Genomic DNA, 12,434 nt, shown 5'->3' on the forward strand with positions numbered 1-12,434 from the left:
ATGGCTACATTTTGATAAAAGAATTCCTTAGAAAGATAATAAACAATCTTACGAAGCACAAGCTATGATGTAGATATCAAGTAAACGCCTTTATTTAATTACTTAAATATAAAGAGCCAATAGGCTTCACTTCGGCGATGTAACATTATTTAAATTAAGGGGATATTAAATCCCACATTGTTTCAAAACCGAACAAGAAACTCAATAATCGGAATCAAAGAGTTTCATGCCGAATATATAACCTATAAAAGTATCGGCGAATACTGGCGTAAGCCAAGCATGTAGTACAAAGCCACCTAGCCTTTACAAGTGTGCGTGTTGCTTGGAAAAATTAAGTTACAATCAAATTTTTATGACGATGTTATTGACAAATTCATAAAGAAGAACCGTGGGGTAGAATTTGTATTCAAGTAGCTAAATTGAAAAATATAGAATATCATTTGTAAAATAACTGTTGTATTTGTATGATTAAATGTACATAAATTTCTAAATATATAGTTTTAAATGGTCAGTAAATGATTATTCCGCTAATCAGACTTCAATGCCCTGAATAATAACAAGAGCAAATGTGAATTTCAAGACCAGCATTCGTCCCTGCAGTGTTCCTCTTATTCCGATTGAGTATAGTTTGATCAGTAGCATGTCATGTTCAAGTGTATCAAAAGCTTTGATTAAGTCAAGAAGTATAAGGACAGCATACTTGTTTTTATCGTGGACTTTGTTTATGGCATCGGCGATGTCTTTGTTGAAAGTGGTATTGGTTTTGTGAGAGATAATGTTGTACTTCTGAAAATAGTTCTGTGTCATTTTTTCAAGAATTTTTGAGATGACTGATAGGTTAGCTATTGGTCTGTAGTTTTGTTTATCATTTCTTTTACCATGTTTGTAAATTGCATAATTATTGCAGTATGCCAGTGTCGAATATTATGTTCACGAGTCTCAAAAGCATTGGATTTATTTGTTCAAAGTGTGTTATAAAGTCTGTGAGTCTTATTTAGTACTTTTTTAGTTTTTTCTAGATTTTCTTTTACAATAATGCAATTTAGTATGTCGTCATTTATATAATAATAATAACATATAGCATTAATAATAATATATACTTTTTCATATAGTATTATCGGTTATATATCAAGATTCGATTATTATTATTACTGGTATTGGTAGTAGTACACAAACAAACAGACAACAATCCATGGATAAATGGCGACATACTAAATAGTATTAGTGTAAAAGAAAATCTATGGAAAAAACTAAAAAAGTCCCCCAGTAATACGCAATTACAAACCTTATACAAAAATACAAGACAACAACTAACAACAAAAATTCCTAGGGCAAAAAAAACACTACTACTTCCAAAAATTCATGGAATATAACGACAACATGAAGCAAACATGGGCTACACTCAATGAATTGGTAACTCGAAAAAAGAAAACTTCAGCACAAGATTTTATTGCAAAAGATTTCGGTCAGGACACAAACCAAGAGGAACTAGCAAATTCATTCAACCATGCCTTCACAAACAATATCACACAACTCAAAAAGGACAAACTACCACCGAGCAACAAAAAACTACAGACACAAAGTGAACACCAAACTATGTATTTTCCCATAACAAAACAGGAACTGAAAGAAGCACTCTTACAACTAAAACCAAACACCACTCTAGGAATAGACAAAATCAGACTCACAAACCTTCTAACACACTTTGACCAAACAAATCCAATACTTTTGAGACTCGTGAACATAATATTCGACACTGGCATTATTCCACAACAACTAAAAACTGCAATGATTACAAACAATTTACAAACACGGTAAAAGAAACGATACTCAGAACTACAGACCAGTAGCTACCCTACCAGTCATTTCAAAAATTCTAGAAAAAATAATAACACATACCAGACTACAGAACTATTTACAAAAGTACGACATCATCTCACAAAACAAAAAACACCATCACATTATTAGAAGACATCGCCGACGCAATAAACAAAGCCCTCGATAAAAACAAGTACGTCGTCCTTATACTGCTTGACTTAACCAAAGAATTTCATACAGTTGAACACGACATACTACTCACCAAACTGTATTCAATAGGTATAAGAGGAACACTGCATACATGGTGCAGGAATTGCACCATGTATGCAGTGTTCCTCTGCATACATAATGCAACAAACTACCTCTCAAACAGAACGCAAGTACCAAAAATAGATACATGTCACAGTCTGGGTATGCAAATAAAACACTGTGTCCCTCAACGCGCCATATTATCACCCATTCTATTTAACAAATACATTAACCATGTTCATTCCATCGCCATAAGATATCAAATATTTCAGTATGCAGATGACACCGCACTACTAGCAATCCACACAGATATCAACACAGCTCTGTCCAAAACACAAGACCTAAATGAAATCACAACATACTTCTACCACAATGCAATTGTAATCAACGGCACCAAAACACAGATGTTGATAATACTCAACCCAAGAATCATGCGCCCCGCACCACTATCGATACACTTTCACACATACCGCTGCATTTACAACAAAAAAAAAACCAAACTGCCAATGTTCCGAAATCAAACCAGTAACACATGCTAAATACCTTGGTCTCTAGATAGATTGCCACCTTAAATGGATAAAACATATAGAATACTTACATACCAAACTCCGGATCATCGCATAATAATGTCTTTTACTCTTCCAAGTAAAAGACGTTATTCCATCTAACATAAAAAAAACTCCTATATCACGGTGTCTATGAATCCGTACTCAGATACGGTATAACGGTCTATGCAAATCATCAAACAGCCACCTAACAAAATTAGAAATACTACATAGGAAAATTATGTCTACAGTTATTTGGACACCTTGCACGCAACAACCAATATCCTACCAGCACATGGCGAAACACAGAATCCTTAGCATAAAAAATCTGAAACACTACACAACATTAACAAGGAATTACTTCAACATCACCTATCGAAACAACAGAGACAAATATCGTATAACACGACCTACAACCAGGATTGGTTTTATCATTAGGTGAACCTAGGCAACTGTTTAGGGGCGATTATTATTTTTTTTTTATAAATCAAACCAGTAACACATGCTAAATACCTTGGTCTCTAGATAGATTGCCACCTTAAATGGATAAAACATATAGAATACTTACATACCAAACTCCGGACTACTACTGTGCCCAGATTTGGTCACCTCGGTTCCTTCTTGATGGGAAGGAGGTTGAGAGGATCCAGAGGCGAGTGACTAAGATGATAGCAGGTCTATGGAATGAACCATATGAGAACAGGTTGAAGATTTGTGGGTTGCAGAAACTAGTTGATAGGCGGAAAAGGGGAGACATGATTGAGACATTCAAATTGCTAAAAGGATTCTATAGGATTAATTCAGATGATATTTTTGAGATCAGGACTGGTGGTGGGAGAACTAGGGGGACACCCATGGAAGCTGGGAAAGAGCGTGGTTAGCAGGAGTGTTAGAGCTGGGTTCTTTACTTTTAGAGTGGTAAATGAGTGGAATAAGCTGCCAGAGTCTGTTGTGGGTGCTATGACAGTGAGCGAGTTCAAGGCAAGGTATGATAGATACTGTGAGAATGTTGAACAGCTGCGTGAACATGATGTTTAGGGCCTCTCTCGATGAGTCTAAGGACTCCTGGAGTAGCCCGTGGTAATAATAATAATAATAATAATAATAAAAAATATCCACATGTGTAGGTGTACGTGTGCTTGTGTGAATATGACAAAATATATAGAGAGAGACAATGTATAGGGGCACCTAAATTTTCTTTGCCGAGAGGCATCAGATATTCTCGGACCGGCCCTGCTAAGACATCATCCATATATTATGAACAAGAATGATGGATTAATTATTCCAAGAATTTGGACGACCCATTTTCAACCCTTATGGTATCCAAAACAACGCAAACAGAAGAAATCTTAATTCAAGAGGACTTTAGAACTTGCTTAATGTAGTTCTATTTTTTTTTTTTTTTAACGAGACGTCTAGCATGACGTCTGGTTAAAAAAAATGATTAGGATTAATAATTAAGAAACATTTAGATTCAGTTTACTTTTGTGTAGTGTAGTGTCATGTAGTCGGTATCCTGTACATATGTATGTTTTCCTGATGATGATCTCAATAAAGAGGTTTGAACGTCGAATATTACTTTCTTATTGATAAGTAAAGGAATTATTCCAACACGTGTGTTGTGTCTCCATAAATTCTTCACTATGAATTAAAGTTGTAAATGTTGCGACATTGACCACATTGAAAGGAGTCGGCCGGTGAAAGACAATTCGAGCGTAATTACTCAAGATGAACCTGTTGGTCAGAACCAAACTTCAAACACTTCCATCTGGTTGTTTAATATCACGTCATTCATCAAGTTACGTCTGTCTGTTTTGCATTTGTTCAGTAATGAAATAACGTTTCTGATAAGTTTTCCTCCATTTCTATAATTCTTTTAATTATGCCAACTCATGGTATTTCATTATTAAAACAAATCTGTGCTGCATGTTGTTAACTTTCGTGCTACAAGTTCAATCAGCTTTATCTCAGAAATAAAAATATTCAGAATCATCTCTATTTGTTAATTTTGAAGCAAAATACCATTTTAAAATTTATATTAAGTTTACCGTTACGTTAGTAAGTAACATAAAACTGTAAGTAGCTTAATACTTTTGGTTTTACATTATTTACTAACCAGTACTGTAAGACTAGTTAAACTTGTGTTTGTGCAACTTGTGATTGTGCTACTATTTTGCCTCCAGTGTCTGTTTTCGCAACAATTAGAGAAAAGGCAGAATTAATCCTTTGTTTTGCATTTAAAACTAAATTTGAGATGAAGTCCTGGGCTGTGCCAACCCGATGATGCATCGCATCCGGGCTGCAAGAAACAAATTGAAGTATTTATTTTATGTAGCTAATATATAATTTGGATTATACAATCTAGTATAATCATTAATAGTAATAATATTCATTTTTGGTATATCCTACATCGTAAAATTTAACTAATATAATATTAACAACCCTTACTTTTAGATGTCAGAAGGGGCGCCCGATAAAAGTTTGCACCTGGGGGCAAATGCCCTTGGCGCGTTCCTGATGAAGTCAACTTCCGAAAAGTCTAATCACGAAGATATATTAAGCATAAACTTTTATAATTTACTTAGTAACCTAGCAGAAGAGAAAATTTATCATTTTAAATAATAACTAAAAAGATATCAAAAATTAACACAAAATCCATTTCTAGGTATCCTATCCCAAAAGTTAATACCAAAAACTTAAACTAGATGTTAGGGTTAGTAACATCTCCAAAGTTCAACTTCCACTCTGTGGACTCATATTTATCTATGGTATGGATATCTGTAGCTATAGTGAGGCAGTTGTTAATTTTTCATCGTCCTTTCTCCAAATAAACTAAGTTCTCTTAGCCTACCGTTTTGAAATTGTTTGACAGCTGGGCTTCACAATTAGCCGTATTTTTTTATAGATTTAGAAGTAATAATAAAATAAATTTCTAATAACTTTAACTGGAGGTGTGCGGTAGATGGCGTTGATGGAGATGTTTCGTAGTAGAGGTTCGGTGTACAGACAGTTGTAGGTGTCCTCCAGCGATGAGTCCTTGGAGTCTTCGCTGGAATCCTTGGAGGTATCAGGAATAATAATAATAATAATAATAATAACTGTCACCATCAAATACAGGCAAACTCTCACACCTGGTTGAAAACAAGATTTAAAGAACAATGCTAGCTGACGTCTAAAATCGAATGTATGACGATTTCTCTTCCACCAGTCCATAGCAGTGAAAGTGAGCCGAATGTTATGCAGACATGGCATTGTCGTAAAAAAAAATGCGTTTGCTAATTGTACAAAAATGTGCCATTTATCTGGAAATTTGAAAATTACACACGTATTTATATTCCCCCCCCTCCTTTTCTCTCTGTTCAATTCTCTATCTTTGACTCTATTTAAATTGACTTGGATTGGAAGAATGTATCTGACGTTTTTGAAAGTGATATACATATTCCTCCACCCCGAAATAAAATCTTTGAAGGATAACTTCTTATAGAATTTAAATCGAAAACAAAAGTTTTCTCCGATGGCAGCAATAATATGGTAAGGAAGAAAATGGTCTCAGTTCCCTTATCTTCAAAAATCACAAGCAATATCAAATCTGTCTCTGGTTTTGTTAACATTTACTTCCAGTCTCAAATTACATAAACACATCACTTCAATCGTTACCTCATCAACTAAAAGAAGCAATCTCCGCTGTTGTGTTTTTCACCCCTTGCAACTACTAACGGCGTTCAAGCTTGCTTAGCTTTTTGCAAGCCATTAGTAGCAGAGTTTCTATCGACCAACCTTTGCTGGTCTTTCTGTTGGAATCGTAATGATTTTGTTCCTTGTTATTTATAGAAGGGACGTATATGTGCTCTATGCCATTGAGGTTGAATATTAGCTAATGAATTCATGAGAGATAACAATGATGTACATAATCGTCCACAGAACCTGAAGGCTGCATGTTTGCAGTATTTCACAATATGATGATACTGTGACCTTCTGTCTAGCTTTACATCTAAATTGTCTAGAATTGACATTATATAACCCTGTTCCGTAATAAGCTTCTTTTCTTTTGATATTTAGAATGCAGCTGAATGCTTTCTTAGAATTAGATTTAAATCCTAATGAGTGGATAATACGTTCGAGACACTTTCATGTTATTAGTATGTATCGTTCATTGAAGGAAAGGCTCTCTTTTGTTTGTAATAATTAGAATGTCACATTTATGGTAACATTAATTAGAAGGAGGAGAGGACACATGTGAGGAAGGAAATGGATTTTATTCAATTATTAAGGGATAACTATCTGAGACAGCATGTAATTGAAAATACTAGGGGTGTGAGAGTGCTTGACCTGGTAATAGCATTTGAGAATTTGACTGTAATGAATATGACCATGTTGCCACCTATTGGTGAGAGTGATCATAAGGTCTTGACCTGGGAGGTGGCTAAAGGTGTGGAATTTTCGGTTAAGACAGGGTATATGTGGAATTACCATGCTGACAAGTAAGACAAGGTTAGGAGATTGCTTGGAACTGTGCCATGTCATGTACAACTGCAAGGGCTGGATGTCGATAGAGCATGGGAAGTGATCAAGGAGCATTTACAAGAGGTTATGGCTGATTGTATACCTGGGGTCGAATAGTAAAACAAGTAGGGGTTAAATGGATGAATAATAGCATTAAGCTTGAGCTGCAAAAAAAGAAATAACTGTGGAGGGAATTTAAACAACCTGCAGGCACACGAACGGTATAAAGTGCAGGCCAGAAGGGTAACGAGTGTGGTAAAAAAAGCAAAAGCGGATTACGAAAGGAAACAAGCTATGCAAGCTAAAGAGAATCCCAAACAGTTCTTTCAATATGCTGCAAGCAAGAAAAAACCGTACACGGCAAAATGATTTTAAGGAATGACGATGGTAAGGAGGTCACTGAATCGATCGATATAGTGGAGTTACTGAGCGTGCACTTTGCAAAACTATATCATCCAGGTGGTTACATTGACAAAATGAATGAACCATTAGTTTATACGGAAATTGCGATGAATTAAGTGGAGGTGAATGGCCTATTACAGAACCTTAATGTGAATACATCTGTCGGATTGGATGGTATACCGGCACGGGTCTTGCGTGAAGCGGCTAAGGAATTATCAGTGCCCTTGACCATGTTGTTTAATCTGAGTCTCGGGTTTGGTTTAGTCAGGAAGGTGTGGAAAGAGGGGAAAATAGTTTCACTGCATAAAGGAGGATCCAAGACTACGGTTGCAAATTACCGACCGATCAACATATCAGGAGTCGTTGTCAAGGTCATGCAGAAGGTTGTCAAGGGAATAATACAGGAATGGATTGATGAAAATGAGATACTGTACGGGGGACAGAATGGCTTTGTGAAGGATATATCATTCCTCAGTAACTTGCTCAAGTTTTATAACAAGGTGACGGGTGAACTGGATAATGGTAATGGGTTTACAGTGATACTGCTGGACCTGGCAAAGGCGTTTGACAGGATACCACATGTAATTCTAATCCGTAAACTACAACATATGGGAATGGATATAGGGTTGGTGAGATGAGTGGGTGGTTGATGGATAGATGTCAAAAAGTAGTTTATTCTGGAGTAGAGTTCAAAAGACGGCCTGTGACTAGTGGTGTGCCGCAGGTTCTGTTCTTGGACCACTGCTGTTTAATCTGTTCATTAACGATATAGGGAAGGATCTATGAGGAACAGTTCATCTGTTCGCTGATGATGCCAAGTTGGGTAGGGCGATAGTGAATGCAGAAGATGTCAAAATCTTGCAGGATGACTTGGATAGATTGGAGTTCTGGGCTAAGGAGAATGGATGTCAATTTAATGTGACAAAATGTAAGGTTATGCATTTTGGGGTGAAAAAGATTAGCAGCAGTATACCACATTGGTGGAACTGTACTCCAGGAGATTGATGAGGCCAGGGACTTGGGAGTGTTGGTGGATAGGGAGATGAAGTTTAGATGGCACATTGCAAAAGTAGCTAAATCAACTCACTTGGTTGTTGAAAAATACCTTGACGAGCAGAGACAAGCAAGTTATTGTGCCTCTGTACCGAGCCTTGATAAGACCTCATCTCGATTATTGTGCCCAGATTTGGTCACCTAGGTTCCTTCTTGATGGGAAGGAGGTGGAGAGGATCCAGAGGCAAGTGACTAAGATGACAGCAGGTCTATGGAATGAACCATATGAGAACAGGTTGAATATTTGTGGGTTGCAGAAAATTAGTTGATAGCAGAAAAGGGAAGATATGGTAGAGACATTCAAATTGCTAAAGGGTTTCTATAGGATAAATTCAGAGGATATTTTTGAGATCAGGACTGGTGGTGGGAGAACTAGGGGACACCTATGGAAGCTGGGCAAGCGTGTGGTTAGCATGGGTGTTAGAGCTCGGTTCTTTACTTTTAGAGTGGTAAATGAGTGGAATAAGCTGCCAGAGTCTGTTGTGGGTGCTATGACGGTGAGTGAGTTCAAGGCAATATTAATGATAGCAGAAAAGGGAAGATATGGTAGAGACATTCAAATTGCTAAAGGGTTTCTATAGGATAAATTCAGAGGATATTTTTGAGATCAGGACTGGTGGTGGGAGAACTAGGGGACACCTATGGAGGCTGGGCAAGCGTGTGGTTAGCATGGGTGTTAGAGCTCGGTTCTTTACTTTTAGAGTGGTAAATGAGTGGAATAAGCTGCCAGAGTCTGTTGTGGGTGCTATGACGGTGAGTGAGTTCAAGGCAAGGTATGATGGATACTGTGAGAATGTCGTATAGTTGTGTGAACACGATGTTTAGGTCCTCCCTCGATGATTCTAAGACTCCCTGGAGTTACCCGTAATAATTTTTTTTAACATTTTTATTTTTTCTCAGATAAATTACATACATTATAGGAACGCAATTATGCATAACAAATACTTTCTCGTACATAAAGTTTATTTTAAATAATAATAATAACAATAACTGTTTACAATGTATATCATTACAATATTCATAATGATGATTATTACAGATGTTTCTTTGCAATTTTACACTCTATATATACAATATTAATGGATATAATCATTATATATTGCATTCTTTAGTTTCAGTTATTAGATACATTACATACATTTGATTACATAATGATACATTACTTACATTTGTTTACATATAATACATACATTACATACATTGGTTTACATGTGATACGTACTTTACATGCATTTGGTTACATATGATACATCTTGGATGAGAACTAATTTCTCTGCTTTCATCCTCGAAATTTATATGTAAGCTTATCTGAGGATGACACCAGTTGGTTACTATTTATTGTTTTTTTTTTTTTTTGCTGTGTTGGGAAGCTACGAAATCTATGATTGAGAAATTCGCACGCGCGCGCACGCACACACACACACACACACACGCACGCACGCACGCACGCACGCACACACACACACGCACGCACGCACGCACGCACGCACGCACGCACGCACGCACGCACGCACGCACGCACGCACACACACACACACACACACACACACACACACACACACACACACACACACACACACACACACACACACACACACACACACACACACACACACACACACACACACACACACACACACACACACACACACACACACAAATAACTTGGAATGTATTGTGTTTCATTAAGTTTGTATGGTATTTTGGGTGCGTGTTTCTTGTTCATAGTATGTCCTCAGAGCTCTTTTCAGGCTGTTGTAGATTGTAAGGTTTCTGTATTCAAAAGGTAATTTGTTTGTCATGTCTTGGATATAGAAGTTTCGCGTGGCCTTTGCGTAGTGATTATTGTATTTATATGCGATATAATTAGTTGTCTGAGGTCTTGTTATACGGTATGTATTTCTGACTGGCCTGTAGTTGGCATCGAAATAATGTTTTAGCAAAGCTGCATAATGACATAAATGTTTTGCTATCAGTATTTTGTGTTCTAACATTCATCCGTATAATAATTTTTTTTTTTTTTTTGATATGACAATATTTTTATTGATCTGCTAAAATATTTACACATACAATAAACATCTTGAGTGACATTGCAACTTATAATTTTAGAGAATTCAGCACAAAGTGCTACATTTCATACATTGGATTTCAATTAAAATTTTTTAAAATTCTTTTTTGCCTTTATATTATGTATTTATAACACATGTTCTGCTAATATTTACAATAACGATTATACAGAATTTTTGAATATAGAATATACATAATAATAATAATAATAATAATAATTTATTTATTTTATTTATTTATTTATTTTTTATGTCTCAGATAAATTGCATACATAGATGCTGTAGTAATTATATATATATAATATTTATAACACATTGCAATTGTGAATAACAGATACTTGCAAGTTAATAATTTTCTTCCTCGAAGCTAATAATAATTATATTATTATTATCCTCGAAGCTAATAATAATAATAATAATAATAATAATAATAATAATAATAATAATAATAATAATAATAATAATAATAATAATTTTCCAGTAAAACACACAAAACATTATCTTCTTCTTCCTAACATGGAATATAGGCCATGTGGCCTGTTCCGGTCTCATGCCATCTCTTTCTTGGTCTTCCGATTCTTCTTTTTCCACTTATTTTGTATCTGTATAATATTTTTGGTAGTCTGCTGTTGTCCATTCGATTTAAATGATCTAGCCATTTTTGTTTGTACTGTCTTATTATTATTATTATTCCTGATACCTCCAAGGAGTCCGAAGACTCATCGCGGGAGGACATCTTCAACTGTCTCTACACCTTTCCTCTACTACGAATCAACGCCATCTACCGCCCACCTCCAACACCACCACAACTAGTAATTTTTGTCTGTAAATTGCGTGTGTTCTGAAGGGCCGATTTGTATGTATGCGGGATGAAAAACCCGAGTTTCCGGGAGAAAAAACCCTGCTACCTCCGTATGAGATCGGCTAACTCACCATCGATTGAAATCGACCAGATAAAGATTCCTCCCGTCGCGACGAGAATCGAATTTAGGCCTATTCCAATCGAAGGGCGCAATGTACCGTCGTTCTTCCAATTGCGCTACGGAGGCGCTTTATGTAGTAATTAATTGGTTTGATTTTTAGGGATTGTAAGATTTCTTCATTTGTTTTGTGGTTCCACTTGGTATATCCAGCTGTTTTTCTGAGGAACTTCATTTCTGCTGTTTGAATTCGTTTTTCATCTTTCCTTTTCATGGTCCATGTTTCGCTTCCGTATAGTAGAGTTGGTTTGACAAGACATTATATAGTCTGATTCTAGCGTGTTTTTGTACCAGGGATGGCTTAAATATACTATTTATTATGCCATTTACTTTGACAAAGTTTGATATTTTAGTGTCTATGTCTTTTCTTCTTCGTATGATAGATCACATCCCAAGTATCCGAAAGTGTTTACTTGTTCTAGTATTTTATTATCTATCACTATTTTACTTCTTATTGGGTTTTCTCCTTTGAATGCCATTATTTTTGTTTTTTCTTTGGAAATTGTCATATTATATTGCTTTGAGATATCATTTAATGATTTTAATGATCTTTGTAAGTCATCTTCTGATGTAGCTAATACTATTTGATCATCTGCAAATAGTAGTTAAACATTTTTGAAATAACAGCTTTCGATATGAGTTCAGTGGTGTAACTAATAGTTTGATCTCCCATTCTCATTATGCATTCAGTGGCCCACTTAATGCTTCTCAAGTTCACATAGTCCTTTTAATTTTCGTAGAATTCCTGAATGTACTTTTTTACCTTGATGAGTCACTCTTCCTACCACGTTGCTGAGTGTCATGATGTAATAGTAATT

The sequence above is a fragment of the Typopeltis vanoorti genome, chromosome 10 (genome assembly GCF_054136105.1).
Source record: "Typopeltis vanoorti isolate ZY-2024b chromosome 10, IOZ_Tvanoo_1.0, whole genome shotgun sequence".
NCBI classification, from domain to species: Eukaryota; Metazoa; Arthropoda; class Arachnida; order Uropygi; family Thelyphonidae; genus Typopeltis; species Typopeltis vanoorti.